Source organism: Trichosurus vulpecula, chromosome 4, assembly GCF_011100635.1.
Source record: "Trichosurus vulpecula isolate mTriVul1 chromosome 4, mTriVul1.pri, whole genome shotgun sequence".
NCBI classification, from domain to species: Eukaryota; Metazoa; Chordata; class Mammalia; order Diprotodontia; family Phalangeridae; genus Trichosurus; species Trichosurus vulpecula.
This window is the reverse complement of record NC_050576.1, coordinates 62,884,037-62,894,342: the sequence shown is the minus strand read 5'-3', so window position 1 is coordinate 62,894,342 and position 10,306 is coordinate 62,884,037.

The window sequence follows — 10,306 nt, the reverse complement described above, 5'->3', positions numbered from 1 at the left end:
CTCTGTTTTCTTTGATGTTTGTGGGTTGAGGAGTCTGGTAATTGCCACAGCTCACTGATTCAGTGCACTAGGGCCTGTTCTGCCTGGCTCCTGGTCTGGTTGGTCCGGGCATGGCCCACGCTGGGCTCCGCTCCACTCCACTCCCAGCTCCATGTGATAGACCTTACCCAGTGACCATCCAGGCTGTCCTGGGCTGGAGCCCTGCTTCCCTCTGCTATTTCATGGGTTCAAGCCCAGGTTCTTTTGATCTGCTTTACTAAGGAAAGCAATGGTAAGGGGTTAACAATCTTACTTTAATCCAGTATACAAAAATCATTCACTCAGCTCAGGGGAAAAGTCAGCCCCCTGAGCTTCAGAGAAAATACAAACAAATTACAAACATCAACAGACAGACCTTGTCTGATTCAAATTTCAATTCATAGTTACCAGAGTTTAACAAAGTCTGAACAGCCAGGTTCACAAGCTAGAGGGCTCTTAACTACAGCTACCCAGAATCTCCACAACAGCACACTGCCAAGAGTGAGAGTCCTAAGCAAATAGCTCTGTCTTCTCTTTTTACGCACTCTTTAGCTGTCATCAAATGTCATCTGAGTGACCAGAACTTAAGATCTTACTATTGGCTCTGGAGTTAGCAACTCCTTTTAGGACCCACATGACCTAAAATCATCACAAAAATGCAACTTAAGCCCATGTGGTCTAAAAGCCTCTGATGTCACAAACATGTCACTCAAACCCACATAAACTAGGCTTTCACTTGAGGCAAGGAGGTCATCCAGGACTCCTAATATAATCAAGTAAACAAAGGCCAAACTGTTCAAGGGCACTTGGTTGAATAAGTGCTAAGAGCCCATCTTGATTCCCAAAACACCCATATAAATGTTCCTTTCAGGTAACCTTGGCTGGATCCATATCTCACTTCCTGAGGACAAGTACTATCCAATTCTCCATCCTCAGTCTTATTTTTTTCCTCCCCCTCTTTACAGTCTTTCTCTTGATGATTGCATCAGTGCCTATCGATTCAGTTATCATCTTTATGCATCTGACTCCCAAATCTATACATTCCCCTCTAATATTTCTCTCAAACTCTAGCCCTGCATTGCAAACTATCTGATGGCTATCTCCACTTGGATGGCCTGTAAGCATCTTAAACTTAACAGGTCCAAAACAGAGATCACCATCTTCCCCCATCTTTGTAACTTCTGCTAACTTCCCTTTCTCTGCAGAGGGCACTACCAACCATATTTAATCACCCAGATTTACAAAGTTTGAGTCATCTTGACTTCTCTATGTACTTCACCTTCCACATCTAATCAGTTGTCAAGTCTTCCTTCAACAACATCTCTCACATATACATCCTTCTCCCTACTCATGTGGTTACCACCTTGGTTCAGATCTGCATCACCTCTTACCTGCACTTTTGCAAACCTCCACATTTTCAGTATCTCTATTGTCTAACTCATGCTTCGCACAGCTGTCAGAATAATTGTCTTAAAACAAATCAGACCAAGTCACTCCTCTGCTCAGAAAATTTTTAGTGGCTTCCTATTACCTCTAGGATAAAATATAAACTCCTCAGTCTGGTATTTAAGGGTCTCCACAATTTAACCCTAACCTACCTTTCTAGCCTCATTCCTTTTCATGCTTTCTGCATTCTGACCCAATTGGCCTACTAGCTGCTCCCTGAATTTCGTATTCTATCTCCCACCCCTTTGCATTTGCATAAGCCATCTTATTCCAAGAATGCATTCCCTCCTTATTTGTGACTCTCTCAGAATGCTCTTTTCCCTTCAGATTTCAGCTCAGGTACTACCTGAGCCATGAAGCTTTCTTGCTCTCTCTTCCTTCAAATCACCTTTTACCTGTGTAATGGTATCTCTCCCCAGCACAACATAAACCCCTTAAGGAAAAAACTCTGTCTCTCTGTCTCTTTCTGTCTCTCTGTCTCTGTCTCCCTTTGTCTCTCTCTCTCTCTCTCCTTTTTGTCATTACTAGTAGCTACTCAATGAATGTTTATTGTATTGAACTGTATCACATTTCAAATGTGGAAATGTCTCCTTCCTCCCCCTCCTTCCCAGTAGAAGGAAAGTGGAGAATAAGTCAGTAATGTATATTGCTATAGGTTCTAGAGGAATATATGAATGGGGATGCCCCCCTCCACCATGGATTTCCAATGTCTGACACTGAAGGAAAAGCCTGGATCTTTCTTTGGCAATGGCTATGACAGAATAGAGCAAACTGTAAAGCTTGGGGCTTCTCCCCTCCAGCTAATGATAATAACCAACCAATCAATCAATCATTTGATAAAAATTTATTAAGTTCCTACTATGTGTCAAGCACAGTGCTTAGCAATGGGGATACAAAAAGAGGCAAAAACCTTTGAGGAGCTCACAATCTAATGGGGAGACAACATGCAAACAAATATATACAAAGCAAGCTATATGCGGTATAAATAAGAAATAATTAACAGAGCAAAGGCATTGGAATTAAGGGGGGTTGAAAGAGACTTCCTGTAGAAGGTGGGATTTTAGACTGGGACTTAAAGGACTTTGGGGAGGTTAGTAATTCTAGCAGAGGAGGGAAGAACATTCTAGGCATGAGACACAGACACAGAAAATGACCAGAACCAAGAGACAGTGTATCTTGTTCATGGAACAGGCAGGAGACCAGAATCAGTGGATCAAAGAATATATGTCAAGAAGTAAGGTATAAGAAAACTGGAAATGTGGGAATGGGCTAGATGATGAATGGCTTTGAATACCAATTTGATCCTAGAGGCAATAGGAAGCCATTGGAGTTCACTGAGTGGGAGGTTGGAGGGGATTGACATAATTAGCCTGTGCTTTAGTAAAATCACTTTAGCATTGCTACTTGGGTGATTTTAAGAGATAAACAAAGGATTAATTAAGGGTTGGCAAGTTTTCCAAATATTCTTTTTTTTTCTTCTTAAAGTTACATGTGAATTCTTTCAAATGGTATTTCATTTTATGTGTTTAGAAGTTCTGGGCAGTTCTTTCGTATTATTTCCTGCATTATGATGTTAAGGTTTTTTGTCTTGTCTTCTGGGAGCACTTTTGATCCTTAGGTTGTTTTTAATGCATCCTATCTTTGAAATCAGGATTTTGCTTGCATCTTTTCTTCTATTATTATTGTTTTTTGCTTCTCCTCTTTTAAATTATCCTTTACTTCTATATATTTGCATTCCAGTCTATTGTTTTCTCCTTTCTTTGGTGAGACTTGTCATCACATATTCTAGTTTTCTATTGTGCCTATTATTTTTGCCGTGCAGTCCACAACGTCTACTCTTACAATTGTCATTTCTCTTTTGAACATCTCAGGAATAACATGTTGGTAACGTTCTCAAATTCCATAGTCCTCTGATCATTTTCCTTTGTTTTACAGTACTGATTCATAGATGACTAAACTTGTTTATTAGATCTGGAGGTCATATTTCTTTTTGTTTTTAATAGTTTCTCTTTTGATTTATTTGCCTATGTTCAAGGTCTTTGAGTTCTCTTCTTCCTGAGAACTTTGGTAATTTTTGTCTTTTTCCCCCTAATTTTCAACTATTAACTTTCTGACTCTGTCTCCTCTGATGGTGGTTTCCTTGGAGGCTGGATCTCAAGGAGAAGGTCTCAGCCTCCTCTCACACTGAGCAAGTCACAGTTCACCAACCTAGGTCCTTGCCCACAAGTAACTTTTGAGTGGTCAGCACTGGCCCCAGCTGGATACTGTGCTCCTTCCCTCGAGCTTAGTGTAGTACAGCACCCCCACATACACATACATACATATGCACACATGGTGTTATGTCCTGGTATTCTGTTCTACTCTCTTTGTTCTTTAGTTCACTGCCACAGTGGTGCTGTGGACCACAGTTCAGGGCTGCAGCTCTGGTGCTATAGGGTTGTGACCTGGGCAGGCTTTTGCTCTTGAAGAGCTGCAGCCACATTGGTTGTCTGTCTTGAGAAGGCAGACTTCCTGCAAACTTCTGCATCCTGGAGCCAGGGCACTATAGAGAGGGAGTGGGGGATCAAGGTATAGGGGTAGGTTTTGTTGTAAGCCTGTGTTGGGTCCTTGGATCTGCTGGTATAGGCTCGCTGCCAGTAGTAGGAGATGTAGGAGAAGGGTGCTGAGTGAGCTCGGGGTCAGAAAGCATCAGTTTGTGGGTTTTTTGTTTTTGTTTTTACCTTCTTTTGGATTCTGAGTGTCCTAGACCATGGAAACAGTTAAAGTTGCTTTATCTTTGACGTACAATTTCTGTTTTGGAGAGGTCTGAGAGATCATGGAGATCAGAGAAATGTCTAGTCCTTTATCTTATTGCTCATGTATTTTTTGCCACATAATCTTTCTTGGAAACTTCCAAAAAAGTACTTTTGTATTAAAAATCTTACAGGTAATAGGGGAAATGGGACATACACTGTGTGGACATATTACTCAATACTTGCATACCGGACCACGACTCCCAGGAGCTAGAGGGAGCCTCAGTGAGATACATTAAACAGTGAAGCCTCTTTGGGATAATGGTGAATCTGATTAAGACTCCCCAAGGGGGAAGTGCTGTAGAAGGAAAAAGAGTGGGATAGCCTTAGATGTCTACACAGAGATCAAAGCTATGGGGCCTTGATCAGTCCTGGTGATTTAGGGATAAGGGTGGATTTTTTCCCCCATAACTCTTATTAGGGACTAGGAAATTTTATTTAGACTGTCTGAAAGGATATTTTTTCTCTGAGCCCTCAATTACGTACACCATGCCCCACCTAGGCAAGAAAGGGATTGTTATATTAGTTCATGGGAAAAGTAGAGCTAGGGAGTAGGGAGCTTGTTGAATAAATGCATTAGATAAGTAGGACATGATCAGAGAAGAGTGCCATGGATTAGGATCATAAATATTTAATCTCAGCTTGGCTTTTTCTCAATGTTCGTGAGAATGTTAGAACCACAATTAAGACTTATCATCAAGGTCATTCATGTTACCACAAATGAGCATTTGATGAGAGAAATCAACACACCCTTAACTCAATTTCTTTATGGTTTCTAAACATGTGACTCACTCGTACATGAGCCTACATGGCTTGTTTGGACTTTGTCATCAGCAACTGTATTGAGCTATCACAAGGACATAAAAATATTTTAGGAAAAGCAACGAGGCATTAACATATGCTTTTATTATGGGTATATTTTGCCCATACATATGGGTATATGTGCTTTTATTGGGGGTGTATTTTACCCACAAAAGATTTTTATTTCCATTATATCATGAAGATACATATACCTATGAACAGGGACTTAGTACAGTGCCTGGCACATAATAGCCTTAATAAATGTTTATTGATAGATTGACTTGTGATTTCATTGGTATAGGGAAATGCTTCTACCACTGCAGACTGGCACCTTCAGTGTACCTCATAGTCTTACAGAGTTGCTTTGACTTTGTTGTGAATTCAAATAGAAACTATCCATGCTGGCTAGCTATTGATGTAAAATGTCACAAACTAACATTGTCTATGCTGTATTATGGAGTCAGGAAGATATGAATTCAAATAGGGCCTCAGACATTTACTAGCTGTGTGACCCTGGGCAAGTCATTTAACCTCTATTTACCTCAGTTCCTCATCTGTAAAATGGGGGCACAGTGGTAAATGAAATGGCAAACCACTCTAGTATCTCTGCCAAGAAACCCCCATGGACAAAGTCCATGTGGAGTCTGACATCACTGTACAATAACAATATGATGTACTGTATTTTTATTAATTTTGTTAAACATTTCTCAATTGCATTTTAATCTGGTTCAGGCAGCTCTCCCAGCAATTTTGCTAGTCATGAGTTTTACACCTCTGGGGTAGAGAAATGAGATGTTCAGGGGCTTGTCCAGAGTTATGGTCCCATACAGGGACACAATAATGTTAGACTACACCCAGAAGGTGAAAATATAGCTTCTACTGAGTCATAGGTAGGCCTGACTAACTAGCTGGGTGACTAGGCCGAAGTATCATGGTTGCCTGTCTGCTTTCTACATGCTCCAGATATCCTGGGAACCCTTGTGGGCAGGCCTTTCACTCAAAGCCACATTAATCCACAACAAAATCTTTTTTTTTACCTGAACAAGAGGGTTTTATTTATTTCTTTTTATTCTTTTCTTCAGTTACATGTAAACAAAAGTTTTTAACATTTGTTTTTTAAATTCTTTAGTTCCATATTCTCTCCCTCTCTCCCCTCCTTGAGAAGGCAACTAATTATGTATGACAAAATCTGATAGTACCTGCACCCCTGGAAAATTATATTCACATTACGAAGCCTTTCTCATGCAACACTCACTGCCTTCCCAGCACAACCAAGTCACATCACTTTTCATGGACCCTCCCCACCCCATTTCTGTCAAAGTGACACAGCTGTTTGTCCTAACCTGCTGGGATTACAGGAGGCAGATAGCACTGAGAGCACCAGATAGATGAGGTTGAGGCTCAGGCGGCACAGGGTAATGATTGCACTGTTCCTCCATCCACACCCACACAAGCACACACGTTCCTTTTTATTGACTGTCCCATGTGCCACACCCTGATGGCAGGAGTCAATGACCAAGGCCATTGGTGTTGGGAAAGGCCCAGCCATTTGACCACAACATTGAAATTTCCCCTTTCCAGTTTGCCTGGCGCTGTTTACTACTTTGGACAAACTCACTTAACTTTAACCTGTCTTAATTTCCTCATGTGTAATAAAAGTACATTGGACTCAATTCTAACATTTTGTTCTATCCTTCAGCCTGTTTTTACTAGTCGCCTGTAGTCTCTCAAATGAATCAAGTTAGAATCACATAATTTTACATCACTCCCAGTCGATCTATAGCATATAATCAGATATTACCCATTCAGTATATTCTCCAAGGTAAAAGCCATATATTTGATAGGTTGTACCTGACCATAGCTGGAGTCTCATTTGGCCCCTCTGCCTCCTTCGCCAGATTTGAGTTCAAACAACAACTGAATTTGGGGCCGGCATAGATTTGTTTTCCAAAGTTGAATTTATTTGCCCCACCAGACCCAAGCGATACGAATGTTTTGAGAAATCGGTGAGTAATACCTTTTCTCCCTGTCTTGCTAGAAGGAGAAGTAGGTTAGAGGAACGCCCTCTCCTATGTAGTATCAGGCACCTCCTCAGGGCACTTTCACAAAGGGTTATGTTGGTATGGCAACAACCTGACTGTTCAGTTGGGAATTCCCAAACTCCATCAGCTTAGAAGGCCAATGGAGGTGATGCCATGATGACTGCATGCTCTTTCAGGTCACATATTTGAGAAACAGGATGGAAAGTCACTTGTGGGCTGAGTTGGCCTTTTCAGAAATAATTTGAAATTCATATGGTAATTTTCCGATTGTAGGAACACAACTGGCTTATGTTTGAGAAATAGGTCATCTATTCAGAGCATTTTAGTGGTCACAGCTTGAATCAGAATCAATAGATTTGACTCCACCACTGACCAACCAAGAGGGTTGCATGAGAAAGTTTACATCAAATACAAGGATCGTGTCTATCTTCTCCCCCACAGCATCTATCACAGTGCCTTGCGCACTGAAAGATATTTGTCAGCCTGGTGAATGAATGTGACCTTGTGGGAGTAATATCTCCCTGTGTCTTTATTTTTTCAATCTGTAAACTGGCAAAATTTAATATGTGTCCTCAACCTACCTTATAAGGGGTGTTGTGAAGACTGGTGATATAATGGAAATTTCTAATTACATAAATGTGAAAGGTAGTGACCCGATTTGTAGAACTGTACATAGTGATAACGAAGATGACTAACAATAATGATGGCTAACATTTCCACAGCTCTTTAAGGTTCATAAAGTAGTTTACATGCATTATCTCATTTGATCCTTACAATAACTCTCGTGGAATAGGTGCTATTATCACCTCCATTTACAGACGAGGAGACTGGGACTGAGGGAGCTTACATGACTTGCCCAGGGTCACACAGCTAGAATCAAAGCAGGCTTCCCACTCCTATCTTCCTGAATCCACAGCTACCACTCTATTCCCTATGTAACAAGTCAATCTGATAAAATGCTCTAACTGCTTTTTATTCAGTCCTGTCATTTCCATATTTTATTCAACCTTGTCATGGACCAAAGTTCAAACTGGGCTGATGAAACACGATTCTAATTTCATCATGATAATCTGTAGGTGTCACTTAACCTTTCTGAAGAATCATTAACTTTGAATCCGTGTGTGTGTGTGTGTGTGTGTGTGTGTGTGTGTGTGTGAGAGAGAGAGAGAGAGAGAGAGAGAGAGAGAGAGAGACAAAGAGAGAGAAAAAGAGACAGAAGAGAGAGGAAAGAGGGAGACAGATGAAAGAGAAGAGAGGAAAAAAGAGAGAGGAGAGAGATGAGAAAGAGAGAAGAGAGAGATATGAAAGAGAGAGAGAGAGAGAGATTGATTTCGGGTTTTTTGGGAGGGAAGAGTGAAACTGTGGTCCAGAGGACAGTTTTCCTTGCTGAGCCTTTATTTCCTCACCTCAGAAACAGGTTATTGGAGGAGATGATCTGCTCTAAAATGACATGATTCTATGAAATTAGCAGCCTTTTTTTTCTAGTCATACAGTGTGAATTAGTATATGCAGTGGGCAAGTGAATGATCGTTATCTAGACTGATAGAAAATATTAAGATGAAAAACAGCTCCTGTTACAGAGAATATTCAGGAGTGCCATGCTACTCACTGCCATCTCTATCCATCATGCTTAGAAAAATGAAATCTATTCCTTGGTAGCCAGCTGGCTGAGATTCTTACAGTTTTCTTATTTATTTTTGCTGTAATTCTTTCGAGCAGAGAATACAAGTTTCTGGTGTGTTTGTTTGTTAATTACAAAAAAGGCATTCATGGTTGCCAACAATGACTTATCCAAGAAGTCGCAGAAAAAAAGATCATTTAGGAAATATATGATTAGATAAGGAGTTTGATGGGTTATGTAGTGAGAATAAGAGGACACATCGTGAATGGCCTAATACCTATGTCAGTACCCACAAAGGATAGTTTCTAGCATTTGAGGTAGATCCTCTATGGAGAACTTAAAGGAAGACTGGCACAGGATGAGAAGGCATGAATGGATTGCAACTAACGCCTTCAGAGCAAATCCCACAATAATATTGACATCTTGATGTATAATTACCTTCTATTATCCGATGGTTTGTCATGTGGAAGAGAGTTTTTAACACTAGACCTAGAATCAGTACACACATGTAAGGAAACAGATTTTAGTTCAACATAATGAGTTTTCTAATAATTATAACTGTCCAATGACAAATTGGTATCAACTTCCTACCACAAGACAAGAAAGAATTTCCTGCCTTCCCTATGATATATATTAGTTTATTATTATGTTTATTAATAATTTTTATTATATTTATTATTATATTATCTATCATTACTTTTATTAATTTGATATAATTACTATATGTTATAACGTTACATGATTGTATTATATAGTATTATCTTATTAATGTTATATATTATGACTATATGTTGTATATTATATTACACAATTTTATTATATATTACCTTATTAATGTTATATATTATTACTCTATGTTTTATATAGTACATAATTGTATTATAGCTTATTAATGTTATATATTGTTACTATATGTTATTACTATATGTCACTAACGTTACATGTTGGACAATCTGCTACATGTTTTTATTATTGCTGTTGATATTCTTCTTTGATGATGTCTACGTAAAATTTTGCTGGCTGCCAGAGATTGGAAATCGGACTATATGGATGACCTGAATGTTGTACTTCTCTCTGGCTGGCACATAACCTAACAGCCGATCCTGCAGCGCATATCTGCCTGAGATACTACTGCTGTTCAGCAGGCTCATCTTGGCAGCATTTCAGCCAGAGGCCTCAGTCGTGGTTCTGGGATTCTCAGCTTTCTCTTGCCTCATTTCTTGCCACTCCCTTCTGTGTGGACTACAACTGAACTAAATTAGTCATTCCCCTCTCCTCCAGACCCTTTTTCCAGTGATTTCCTGTCTCCTTGTCTTTACTCACATCGTTCTCTTTGCCAGAAATGCCCTCTCCTTTGAAATCTAACTGTAATTTATGACCCTGTTTAAATGAAAATTCAAGTGATTTCGCTGCCCCTACACACACACACACACACACACACACACACACACACACAGGTCCTAGTCACTAATAATATCAGAGTTCATAGCATTTAGAGCTGGAGGGGATCTTAGACATTATTTAGTACAACCCCCTCTTATACTGATGAGGAAACTGAGTCCCAAGGTCATACAGACAGTGGCAGA